Here is a 13301-nt window from a genome sequence, read left to right on the forward strand (position 1 = left end):
TTTTTCAACAGGACAATGACCCCAAACACACCTCCAGGCTGTGTAAGGGCTATTTGACCAAGAAGGAGAGTGATGGGGTGCTGCGCCAGATGACCAGGCCTCCACAGTCACCGGACCTGAACCCAATCGAGATGGTTTGGGGTGAGCTGGACCGCAGAGTGAAGGCAAAAGGGCCAACAAGTGCTAAGCATCTCTGGGAACTCCTTCAAGACTGTTGGAAAACCATTTCAGGTGACTACTTCTTGAAGCTCATCAACAGAATACCAAGAGTGTGCGGAGCAGTAATCAAAGCAGAAGGTGGCTACTTTGAAGAACCTAGAATATAAGACATATTTTCAGTTGTTTCACACTTTTTTGTTCAGTATATAATTCCACATGTGTTAATTCATAGTTTTGATGCCTTCAGTGTGAAGCTACAATATTCATAGTCATGAAAATAAAGACAACTCTTTGAATGAGAAGGTGTGTCCAAACCTTTGGTCTGTATTGTATGACCCACCATATACTTGCTATCATACAGAAAAATAATCATAGACAACGTAAAGCTTGGCAGCAAAACTGTCAAAGTTGTGCACATCATGATAAAACCTGTAGGTACATGTAAGGGTAATAAGGACAGCAATTGTAAGAACAGAAGTTGATGAAAAGCGGGGAACTGTTTCTTTTCTTTTTTTTTCATGTCTTTTTTTTGAGTGCTTGTCCTTCATGCTTAGGGGGGTCTGCTAGTTCCTATCTCCTACTGTCTGCAGGAAAGAGGTGGGGTCACCCCGGACAGATCATAAATCCATCACAGCAGAAACATTTATTTTTTTTATAATCAAATATCACAAATCTCACAGTCTTTAACAAATGCATGCTCTTAAAAGAAGTATAATTCAATTGCTTCATCTGGTTTTGATGGTGCATGCAGAAAGTTTTCTGTCATCAAAAGTCAGGATAGTTCAAACACAGTCTCATCACATGTGTATGGACCTCTCTGAAGACATTGTCTTTTGCAAGTTTCCACTGCTTGCTCGGTAACTTGCTTCAGATGATCTTGTCCACCAAAAAGCCATGGAAAGGTATACATCATGTAGGGTCGGCCACTTGGAGCAATTGCATGCCTACTATGACGAATAATGTGGATGTTCCATAAGTGAATCACTTTTTGGAGTTCTTCCTGAAAGACAAGAAAAGAAACATGTTAGTAAAGTACATATTTCATATTTAAAAGCACATTACTTCTCAAATATAGTATCTCTTTTTTCACACATACCTAAAATATATTTAAACAGGTTAAAAGAACCAGCTGCTTGTCCAAGAAGTTACCAGCAAAGTAATCTGAATCTCATCTAATCTAACCCTAACCCTAACCCTGGATCCTATGATGAAGCAATTTTCAGAATAGATGTCATCATGATCAAGGCGTAAAAATCTTTGAATGTCTTCTGTCCCTATGTCTCTGTCCCTATGTCTGTACGAATTCTGGCTCCAGTGCCCCCTCTTTTCTCAACTTCCGAAACAAAATATCCAGCAATACCTTTTGGATAACTGTTTGTTGAGTATGTGTGAAGCCAAATAACAATCCTAGAAAACCCATCCACAGCTCCATTTACACAAATTCCATATGGCTTCAGTTTATCATAGGAATCCACATGCCAGACAAAGTTTGGTCCAGGATTGTGGTGTAGTCGACGCCTGAGACGATTACCTTGTCTCAACTCCACACCTCTAGGATCCAGAATTTTCAAAAAATGTCTTACTGTGTTCTGGGTAACAACAAATCCCTCCTGTATGCATCTAAGGTGTTGCAGTTTGTATCCATGAAGTTTGCCATATGTTTGCAGCTGTCCCATAAGAAATAATGCAACATCAAGGAAGTCACTTTGGTTTTTTCTTCTGTGAAGCCTCAGTGTTGACAAAATCCTTTGAAGTGTCCGTAGGCTCATCACTATTCCATCAACAGTGCTAAGTGAGAGCAGTATTTCTTTATAGTAGTAAGTCATCTATTCAAATACTGCAATTACAAACACAGAGAAGTAAAAAAAACATTGAACTGTTTGTTCCCCAAATCTAGCATGTTCTTTCTCACAGGTCTCTATGAATGAAAGCTCTTAAAAATAGCTACAGGTGAATTACTTCATCTGGGGTGGTTGAAGGAAATTATTTGCAAGAAAGTGAGAATACTGTCTTCACATGTATTGTGGAAGAGTGCAGCCTTACTACTGAGCTAAAAGCAATTAACACAAAATTCACAGTCTTCTCTCTTCCCAGCCTTCACGGGGGGAACTTTATTTCTTACAACGCACAAAACATCTTCATCAAAAATTCCAGAAGTTCACTACCGTCACTTTTTACAGGGCGTTTTTTATACAGATACAAAGCATTGGTGTGTATGGGGTCCTCTTGACCAACTGAAATCACCATACTCGTTTACGTAAAACTTTTGGCATCCACATTGATTCTCAATCACAGTTCCCAGAATACAATCCAGCAAAACATCTGCAGGAAATCAGACTGATCTACGTGACAGTTTGCACCATAACAATTTCATCACTTATCGGGACCGCTGAACTCTGTCAAAGCGACCTGGCAGGATTCAGGATATCATAATTCTTTCCAGCCTACAAGTTTGCTTCTACAATAACAAGTCCATCAGTCATTCCTCATGCCAAGAACCTTTCCTCTTCACAGAATTCATTTTACATATGCTAAGAACAATAATAACACTTCTAACCTAACAAACAAAGCTTTAAGGTTCCACAGTATGTGGTCTTCTCTGAAGACAATCAGTTTTGCAAGCTTCAACTGCTTTCATAGAAACAGGTCTAAGATGATCTTGTCCACCAAACAGCTGTGGAAGTGTGTGCATCATCTAGGGCCGACCCCTTGGAGCCACTGCATTTCTGCTGTCACGAATCATGTGGGTGTTCCACAAGTGGGCCACATTCTGAACTGTTCCAGAGAATTTGAAAGTCCTTTATTATTCCTTTATCTGTTAAAGAATAATATGATGTTACACCTTTAAATATCCAGCTGTGAAATCCGGTGTCTATTTGATTGGGCTTAAAATCAGGGTCGTACGCACACCATCTCATGATCTTCAAATTCTCATGTAATTTATATTCATCTTTAACATTTGACCAAGATTTTAATGATGACTCCAGCCATGGATTTTCAATCACATTAAGGATATTTCAAAAGTCTATTTCCTAATATTGCCTGGGTTAAGGTTAGACTTTATCAGTTTATTATTTTACTTAGTACCCCTACACATAGCCCATTATAAAATGTCCAAACTCCACACTCAGTAGTTTATTCTAACCTCCCCAACAACCCCGCACCATTCATAACCCTTTGTGAAATGCCTTGAGATGACATCTGTTGTGAATTTGCTCTCTCTATATATATAACTGAATTGAATTGCCTAGTCCCCCGTTCCAGTTGAATTGAATTTGGTAGGTATCCATTTATTTTTATCCGGGCAGTTGGTGTTGCATATAATGCTACAATTGTTTTTATAAAATTACCATGAAAGCCAGTTCGCTCAAGTACTTTATATAAAAAGCTCCAGCTCACAGAATCAAAGACCTTCTGTGCATCAAGACTAACCAAAGCTGCTTGAATCTTCCATTTTTTCATATGGCTCATTATGTGTAGGGTGGGCCTTATATTATCGTGTGTTTGTCTCTGCGACATGAAGCCCATTTGGTCAGCATTAACAAGATTTGGTAAGACTGTCTCTAATCTTTTTCCTTGAATTGATGTAAATAATTTTTAATTAATGTTGAGAGCAGAAATGGGTCTAAAGCAGCTACAATTAAATGGATCTCCATCTTTTAGGGCCAGGTGATGTATTCATTTGGCATCGCACAGGACAGCTCTCTCTCAGTTATTTCAGCCACATGTGTTTTATTTTGATGTTCGGACAAGGTAGGTAAATTTAATTGTTTCAAAAAATTGTTTATCAGTTGATCATCTTGTGATTTCGGTTGTGTATAACCGCCTATAATAATCTTTAAAAACGCTATTAATTTGTGATTGCTTATACACCCACCTTTTCAAAATTGGATGTTTTATTTTAAGTATTGTATTATCTGCTTGTTGTTTTTGTAATTTACTTGCGAGTAATTTGGCAAATCTCGAACCCGACTCATAGTACTTTTGTTTTGTGTAAATAATCTTCTTTCATATTTCCAGTTGGTACATTGAGTTTATTCTATTTCTTAAAAGTTTCCACTTGATATTAAGCTCTCGGTTCGGATTTTGATTTTCTTCTGCAGGGAATTTTGAAAGGCACATTTTGATGAGTCAAGCCTTGAATTAAGTCTCATGTTCCAATCTCCCCCACAAATAACAACACCATCTGCTTGCATCATAAACTCAAAACGTTTTCTATAAAATGTAAAACAGCTGGGGGGGGGAGCATATACATTTAATAGCGCTATAATGACACCATCTATTTTTCCAGATATTATTGAATATCCCCCCTCCTTGTCCTTAACTTCAGAAATCAATTCAAATCGAATCCTGTGAAATGTTTAAGTGCGACCCCTCTACTGTGACCCGTTCCATAGGATGAATAATATACTTTAGAAAAACCCATTCTTCTCAATTCTCATGCTTAGCAGAATTAAGATGTGTTTCTTTAAGCATGGCAATTTCAACATTCTCCTTTTTTAATATATTTGGATAGTATCTTGTTTTGTTTTGTTGGATTCAGAACCCCACTGACATTATATGAAGCAAATGTTTGCAACCCCTTAACTATGAACATTAGAACTCGAACAATACAGAAACGTAAAGTCTTCAGATCTGACATTTGAACAAATAAGCCTTATGTAGAGGGTATACTTCCATTACAGATGTTCTAAAAAAAAGAATCTTAGATGAGCTTACAATGTTAGAGCTCAAATTGGGGGAGAGCCTGCTCCGTGCTACGCGCCCACTGAGATGGTTGTATTGTGTCACTAACCATTAAGTAGTGTCCATGTCCGACACAATCCCCCACAATGTGAATCAGGAGAAAAAGAGGGGAACACAAACAAAAACAACTAAATAGCTTTCGCCTTTAACTCAAAAGCTAATAATTAGTGATAATAATTACTCATCTGTAAAAGTCTGTCGTCTGAATTCTTGTAGTTTTTCCGCCACCCGGCACTTCTATCAGTGTTGACAGTCTAATTCTCGCAAACACACTCAGACTTATATATTTGCACCATCAAGATTCCACCGTACCCTTTCTAAATCTTTACTTATGTGTGTGTTGCTTACCCCTGCTGAGGTTTTTTGTACCATTTCAGACTGTATTCTGCTAAGAATAGAGCCTGAAATATGATTTTTTTCCCCTCCTATCTTACTTAATAAATAAATGTGTGACTTCCTTACTTTTCATAGATTTTCAGATTTCTCAGGATTACCAGCGAAAGCCAAATATTATTATTGGAAAATTTGGACTACAGCTGTTTTTACACCAATGACCATAGATTTTTAGATTTCTTAGAAGGATTCTATTACAACAATTTCATACCAGTGAAAGCCAAACATTATTAGTATTTTAAAGTTTGGACCTAAACTGTTTTATACCAGTGACCCAGCTTCTCTACTTAGACTTCAGTGAGTGCCCATGACTGTTACTATTTGAATGATGGGACCACAGCTGCCTTATACCAGCGACCTCAAGGATTAATATTATCATTTTTCTTCTAGCACAGGATGAATTCCTAACAACAGAGGACTTAATGATCTAATTACCTCTATTAGAAAGATTGGATTAGAACCAGCTCTTACCAGTAAACTCCCAAGGATTATTAATGTCATTTGATTTGTTTTTCTGTGTTTTATTTTGTTTCATTGTAATGTTTTTCCTCATGTACAGCGCTTTGAGTGCCTTGTTGCTGAAAAGCGCTATATAAATAAACTTGAATTGGCTGTGCTCGACACGTTTCTTAATGATAGCCGGTGGGTAATGGTCCACGTAGAATCGTTTGTTGTCATAAAAAACTTGCTTCTTTTGCCATGACTTTCTCTTTAACTCTGAAACTTGTAAACTTGGCAATCAATGATGGAGCGAGGCTTAGATGAATCAGCAGGTTTGGGTCCTTACAGGTCCTTCTCAAAACATTAGCATATTGTGATAAAGTTAATTATTTTCCATAATGTCATGATGAAAATTTAACATTCATATATTTTAGATTCATTGCACACTAACTAAAATATTTCAGGTCTTTTATTGTCTTAATACAGATGATTTTGGCATACAGCTCATGAAAACCCAAAATTCCTATCTCACAAAATTAGCATATTTCATCCGACCAATAAAAGAAAAGTGTTTTTAATACAAAAAACGTCAACCTTCAAATAATCATGTACAGTTATGCACTCAATACTTGGTCGGGAATTCTTTTGCAGAAATGACTGCTTCAATGCGGCGTGGCATGGAGGCAATCAGCCTGTGGCACTGCTGAGGTCTTATGGAGGCCCAGGATGCTTCGATAGCGGCCTTTTGCTCATCCAGAGTGTTGGGTCTTGAGTCTCTCAACGTTCTCTTCACAATATCCCACAGATTCTCTATGGGGTTCAGGTCAGGAGAGTTGGCAGGCCAATTGAGCACAGTGATACCATGGTCAGTAAACCATTTACCAGTGGTTTTGGCACTGTGAGCAGGTGCCAGGTCGTGCTGAAAAATGAAATCTTCATCTCCATAAAGCTTTTCAGCAGATGGAAGCATGAAGTGCTCCAAAATCTCCTGATAGCTAGCTGCATTGACCCTGCCCTTGATAAAACACAGTGGACCAACACCAGCAGCTGACACGGCAACCCAGACCATCACTGACTGTGGGTACTTGACACTGGACTTCTGGCATTTTGGCATTTCCTTCTCCCCAGTCTTCCTCCAGACTCTGGCACCTTGATTTCCGAATGACATGCAGAATTTGCTTTCATCCGAAAAAAGTACTTTGGACCACTGAGCAACTGTCCAGTGCTGCTTCTCTGTAGCCCAGGTCAGGTGCTTCTGCCGCTGTTTCTGGTTCAAAAGTGGCTTGACCTGGGGAATGCGGCACCTGTAGCCCATTTCCTGCACACGCCTGTGCACGGTGGCTCTGGATGTTTCTACTCCAGACTCAGTCCACTGCTTCCGCAGGTCCCCCAAGGTCTGGAATTGGCCCTTCTCCACAATCTTCCTCAGGGTCCGGTCACCTCTTCTCGTTGTGCAGCGTTGTCTGCCACACTTTTTCCTTCCCACAGACTTCCCACTGAGGTGCCTTGATACAGCACTCCGGGAACAGCCTATTCGTTCAGAAATGTCTTTCTGTGTCTTACCCTCTTGCTTGAGGGTGTCAATAGTGGCCTTCTGGACAGCAGTCAGGTCAGCAGTCTTACCCATGATTGGGGTTTTGAGGGATGAACCAGGCTGGGAATTTTAAAGGCCTCAGGAATCTTTTGCAGGTGTTTAGAGTTAACTCGTTGATTCAGATGATTAGGTTCATAGCTCGTTTAGAGACCCTTTTAATGATATGCTAATTTTGTGAGATAGGAATTTTGGGTTTTCATGAGCTGTATGCCAAAATCATCCGTATTAAGACAATAAAAGACCTGAAATATTTCAGTTAGTGTGCAATGAATCTAAAATATATGAATGTTAAATTTTCATCATGACATTACGGAAAATAATGAACTTTATCACAATATGCTAATATTTTGAGAAGGACCTGTATGTGCTCTTTCAATGTTTACTTCAGCCTCATGTGAAAAGTCCAAAAAATCTCGTAGTATTTTTTCCAAAAAGGAGATCATGTTGTTACCCTCAGCTTGCTCAGGTATATTGTAGATTCTGATGTTATCTCTACGTACCCAGGCCTCTTGTTCTATAAGCTTAGCCTCCATATCGTTCTGCCATTGAACCAGCTGTCCCAATACACCAGGCACTGCCTGCATAGTTGTTTCCACCTCGTCAATGTGACATTCAGCTTTCTTCAGTCAACCATTTGTTTTGTGCAGATCTTGTTGGATGTCTGAAAGTTGTTTCTTATTGTCATGTCTAAACTCTTTTAGTTTTTTGAATATGCGATCCAAGATAGCTTCCACGGGTTCGTCCTCCTCCAACCCCTCAATGTTTGGAGAAGCAGCGCCGGCTACACCGTGTTTCCACGATATTTCGTTCTGTGTCCCCAAATCTGGCATTTAGTATCCCCAATATAATTAAGCAAATTGATGTATTTGGACAGTTTTCAGGTCATAAGATAAATTATAGAAAATCACCTATCTTATATTTAAATCAAGAAGAAAGAAAATCCAATCACAAAATCACCTTTTATAAATGCAAAGAAAGGATTTATGTATTTAGGAATCAGAATTACACCTGATATAAAAAGAATTGTGAACATAAATTTCCACCCGCTTGTAAAAGAAGTGAAAGGTGGATATGATTGGATGCGTCAGAAATGCCTCTAGTACCAATATTTATTTATTCCAATCAATTCCCTTACTGCTAACCAAACATTTTTTTACATAATTGAATACATATTTAACAAATTTATATGAAAAAACACAAAACCTAGAATAAGGCTCAGTCTGTTGTATCTACCCAATGACAGAGGACGACTACAATTTCCAAATTTGAAGTGGTATTACTGGTTGGCCCAATGAGCCACAGCTTTTTACTTCTCAGAAAACACTCCACCTGTTTGGGTAGGTATTGAAAACTTGGAAACATTGAGATAAATTCATAAATTTATTTGGCAGAAGTCAAACAACTAATAGGTAGAACAAAAACCCTTTTCTTAAGAATACAATTGACATCTGGTTTAAAGCTCATAAAAGTTTTTCAAGACACACTTTCATATGATTCACCAATTTTTGGTAATGACCTCTTCCTAGCAGGAAAAGCAGATAGAGGCTTCAGAATATGAGCTAGTAAAGGACTTCAGAAAATAAGGGATCTATATAAGACATTCTTATGTCATTTGAAGAACTGTGTCTAAAGTTTGGTATTTCTAACAGGCATTTTTTTTAAGTACATGAAGCTAAGGCACTTTATTAAACCAAAAAAAGCAATCATTTACATGTGAACCACAACTCACATACCTTGAAAATCTAATAGTTGTCAGGATCTGCCAGTGTTAGGTTTTTGAGTTTGTGTTTTGTTTATTTCAATTCAATTCAGTTTTATTTATATAGCGCCAATTCACAACACATGTTGTCTCAAGGCACTTCACAAAAGTCAGGTACATACATTCCAATTAATCCTAACCATTGAACAGTGCAGTCAGAGTTAGTTATTTATTCAAATTGGATAAAAAGTTTTTCTATATAAGGAAACCCAGCAGATTGCATCCAGTCAGTGACTTGCAGCATTCACTCCTCCTGGATGAGCATGTAGAGACAGTGGACAGTCACTGGTGTTGACTTTGCAGCAATCCCTCATACTGAGCATGCATGTAGCGACAGCGGAGAGGAAAAACTCCCTTTTAACAGGAAAAAACCTCCAGCAGAACCAGAACCAGGCTCAGTGTGAGCAGCCATCTGCCACGACCGACTCGGGGTTTGAGAGAACAGAGTAGAGACACAAAGAGAACAAAGAAGCACTGATCCAGGAGTACTTTCTATGGGAAGGAAAAGTAAATGTTAATGGATGTAGCTCCTTTAGTCATTTCACCTAGAAAGAAAGAACAGATAAACTCTGAGTCAGTTTTCAAGTCTAGAGTCTGAAAGAGAGCACATAGAGTTAGTCACAGTAAAAGCTCAGTCAATTGCTATGTCTAGGAGAGAGAAAGGGTTCAACACTAAAAGACAGGGCTATGTGGATCAAAGGTAGAAGGTGAGCATGTAGTTGTTGCCAGCAGAAGCTTGGACGATGCCCCTCTCCAGAAAGGTGTCACAGGTAGACACAGAGTCAGGCCAGGTGTAGCTTCTAGGAAGAGAAAAGAGAGAACAAAGTTAAAAGCTGAAATAACATCAAAAAATACAAAATTGGAGAGTAGTGTGAGAATGTAGCGAAGAGGGTGAAAGTGGTCATTATGTCCTCCAGCAGCCTAAGCCTATAGCAGCATAACTACAGAGATAGTTTAGAGATTAGTTTATTTATTTATATAGAGCTTATTTACAACAATGTCGTCTCAAGGCACCCCACGGCACGGGGCCGCCAGACCAAACCACCGAGTGCCAGAGCCCAGCCACCCCAGAATGGGCCACGTATAGGGGCACTAAGTGAAATAATAAACCGATAAAGTTTGTCCATCTAGAGCCCACTGATGGCCAGGATTTATGGATAAGTAAAGTTGAGTATCATCAGCGTAACAGGGAAAATTTATTCTATGCTGCCTGATAATTTGACCTATTGGAAGCATATATATAGTAAAGAGAATTGGCCCAAGTACTGAACCCTGTGGTACTCCACAATTAACCCTGGAATTTAAAGATGATTTATCATTTACATGAACAAACTGGAATCTGTCAGACAAATAAGATTTAAACCAGCCTAGTGCTGTTCCCCTGATCCTTACAGAATGTTCCAGCCTTTCTAAGAGAATATTGTGATCAACTGGATCAAATGCAGCACTGAGATCTAACAGAACCAGTACAGACACAAGTCCATTATCTGAGGCCATAAGAATATCATTAGTGACTTTCACCAGAGCTGTTTTAGTGCTATGATGAGCTCTGAAACCTGACTGAAACTGTTCAAACAGGTCATTGCTGTGTAAATGCTCACACATTTGATTAGCAACAATTTTCTAAGAATTGTAGATAAGAATGGAAGATTGGATATAGGTCTGTAATTTTTCAAGTCATTTCTTTCTTCTCAGCCAGTGCCAGTGTAGTGTTTTAGTTTATTTTCAAAGCCACGTGCTTTTCTGTTCATTCATGTTTATTAGCTTCCTTCTGTTTAGTTTTTGTTACTTGTGTTTAGTTTTGTTGGTTGCTGGGTTCTGGTGTTAGAGGTGTCTAGTTACATTTCCTTTTAGATCTGGTTTTCTTCCTTTTTATGTTCTTTAGTTAGTTTAGTTTAGTTAGTTGTGTTTTGGTTACCTCCTTGTACTTCCTGCTCTTCTGTGTTAATTAGTCACTCTCACTCAGTTATCCTGCATCCCTCGTCCCCAGCTGTCTAACATTTTCCTGATTAGCTCCTCTCCCGGTTCATTGGTTCATCATTATATTAGTTTCCTGGTTTTTATTGTTCCTCGCTGGTTCAACATCCCTGATTGCTACACTGAATGCTTCCCTGTTGCTACGTGGCTCCATGTCCATTTCCATGTGCATGTCCATGTACTTGTCCCTGTCCCGGCTCACCAATGTAAGTTGTTGTTATTATTGTTAAAAGAAGAAACCTTTCTACTCACCATGCGACTCACGAGTGTCAGTCTACACATTGGTCAGTGATAGTGATAATGAGTCTTGCAATAATAGATTAGAGCCTGGAAAACAGATATACAGCAAGACATATGTCAGCATGAATGGGAAAGGGCCTGTCTAATATTGCGTTCACACCGAACGCGGATTCTGCATATTTTTCGCGTCATTTGTGTGCTGTTGCTCGCTTGACATTTCGCATGCAATCCGCGTGGCCAAATGTCAACAAACGGCAACGCTTCGCCGTGTCATCAAATAGGAGGAGCTTCTATCTGCTGCTTGCTGGTTTCAACTGAACATGGCAGACATGGATTTCACGGATAATCAGTGTTTTACCTGTAGAGAGCCGAAAAATGCCGCCAACGTCGACGTCCCTGGGTTCACCAGATTCTTCAGGGACGGGAATAGTTCGGAGAGTACCACCACCTACTCCAGGAGCTGTGTCTGGATGATGGTCGATTTCAGCGGTACTTCAGGTCTATCCAGGACCCAGTTCGAAGATCTGCTGTCTCACGTTGGGAGACGAATCGGCCTCCGGGACACCACTACCGGCGCTATATCCCCGCTGCTGAACGCCTGTCCATCTGTTTTCGGTGAGTAAATAAATCTCAGCTAGTTGGTTGAGTCATACAACTCAGGGTTGCCGCATACTGAAAACACCTTCTCCACTGCGGTCCTTCACCCTACATCACAGCCACATCCAGTGATCGCTTGACGCGACAGCGATTTAGAAAAAAGTTCAGATTTTTCAACTCGTCCTTTCGCACCGCCTCGCGCCGCTCCGCTCCTGAACGCACCTCTACATAGGGATAACATGTAAATCGGCCGCTCCTATCGTAGAATCCGTTCATGTGAACGCACCATAAGAATGCAGAAACAATAAGACTGTTAGAATTCAAATGGCTGATGATTACTTATATTACGCCTGAGAAATTTGACAAATGTGTGGGTGAAGGAAATAGCATCCTCTGCTTTTACTGGAAAATCTAACCTACTTTGTAAAAGGGAAAACAGGAGTTTAAAAATGATTGGAAACCTTTGTTGGACTTAATAGTACATAAATTGGTGAAAATCACCGGGCTGTATTATTTATTTTTTTAAATAATTTTTTCTTTGTCGTTTGTCCGCATACGTCTTTTAAGGTAAGGTAAGTTTATTTATATAGCACTTTTCAGCAACGAGACACTCAAAGCGCTGTACATAGAATTACAAAGCAAATAAACACAGATATAGACACAGAAAAACAAATCAAATGATAAAATCAAACAACAGAGGTAATTTAAAAAAGTTAAATAAAATAAAGAGAATAGGATGATGGACAAGAAAATGAAAGGAAAATTGGACTGAAAACGCAACTAATCATGCCTAGATGGTACAGTCAAAGGCCACTCTAAACAAATAAGTTTTTAATCTTGATTTAAAGCAACTTAGGGTTTCGGTGCTTTTACAGTTTTCTGCCAGTTTATTCCAGATTAGTGGAGCATAAGAACTAAAAGCTGCTTCTCCATGTTTGGTTCTGGTTTTGGGTACGCAGAGTTGTTTTGAGCGAGATGACCTGAGAGGTCTGGCTGGTTGATACACTGACAACAAGTCTGTAATGTATTTTGGTGCTAAGCCATTCAGTAATTTATAGACTAACAGAAGTATTTTAAAGTCTATTCTCTGAGCTACAGGGAGTCAGTGTAGGGACTTTAGAACCGGGCTGATGTGCTCCACTTTCTTAGTTCTAGTGAGGACGCGGGCAGCAGCGTTCTGGATCAACTGCAGCTGTCTGAGCGACATTTTAGGCAGACCTGTGAAGACACCGTTGCAGTAATCAATTCTACTAAAGATGAACGCATGAATTAGTTTTTCAAGGTCCTGCTGAGACATTAGTCCTTTAATCCTGGAGATGTTCTTTAGGTGATAGAAGGCCGACCTAGTTACTACCTTTTATGTGCCTCTGAAGGTTCAGGTCTGAGTCCATCACT

General features: G+C 39.4%; 1 long non-coding RNA gene across 1 annotated transcript; it reads right to left on the reverse strand.

Annotated features, from left to right (window-relative positions):
• Positions 1-457: 457 nt before the first annotated feature.
• LOC124868943 lies at positions 458-11821 on the reverse strand. Its single transcript, XR_007038433.1, has 3 exons — positions 11668-11821; positions 11322-11396; positions 458-1159 (listed from the first exon to the last, which is right to left on the reverse strand). It is a non-coding gene; the product is annotated as an uncharacterized LOC124868943 (long non-coding RNA).
• Positions 11822-13301: the final 1480 nt, after the last annotated feature.

This window comes from Girardinichthys multiradiatus, chromosome 5, assembly GCF_021462225.1.
Source record: "Girardinichthys multiradiatus isolate DD_20200921_A chromosome 5, DD_fGirMul_XY1, whole genome shotgun sequence".
NCBI lineage: Eukaryota > Metazoa > Chordata > Actinopteri > Cyprinodontiformes > Goodeidae > Girardinichthys > Girardinichthys multiradiatus.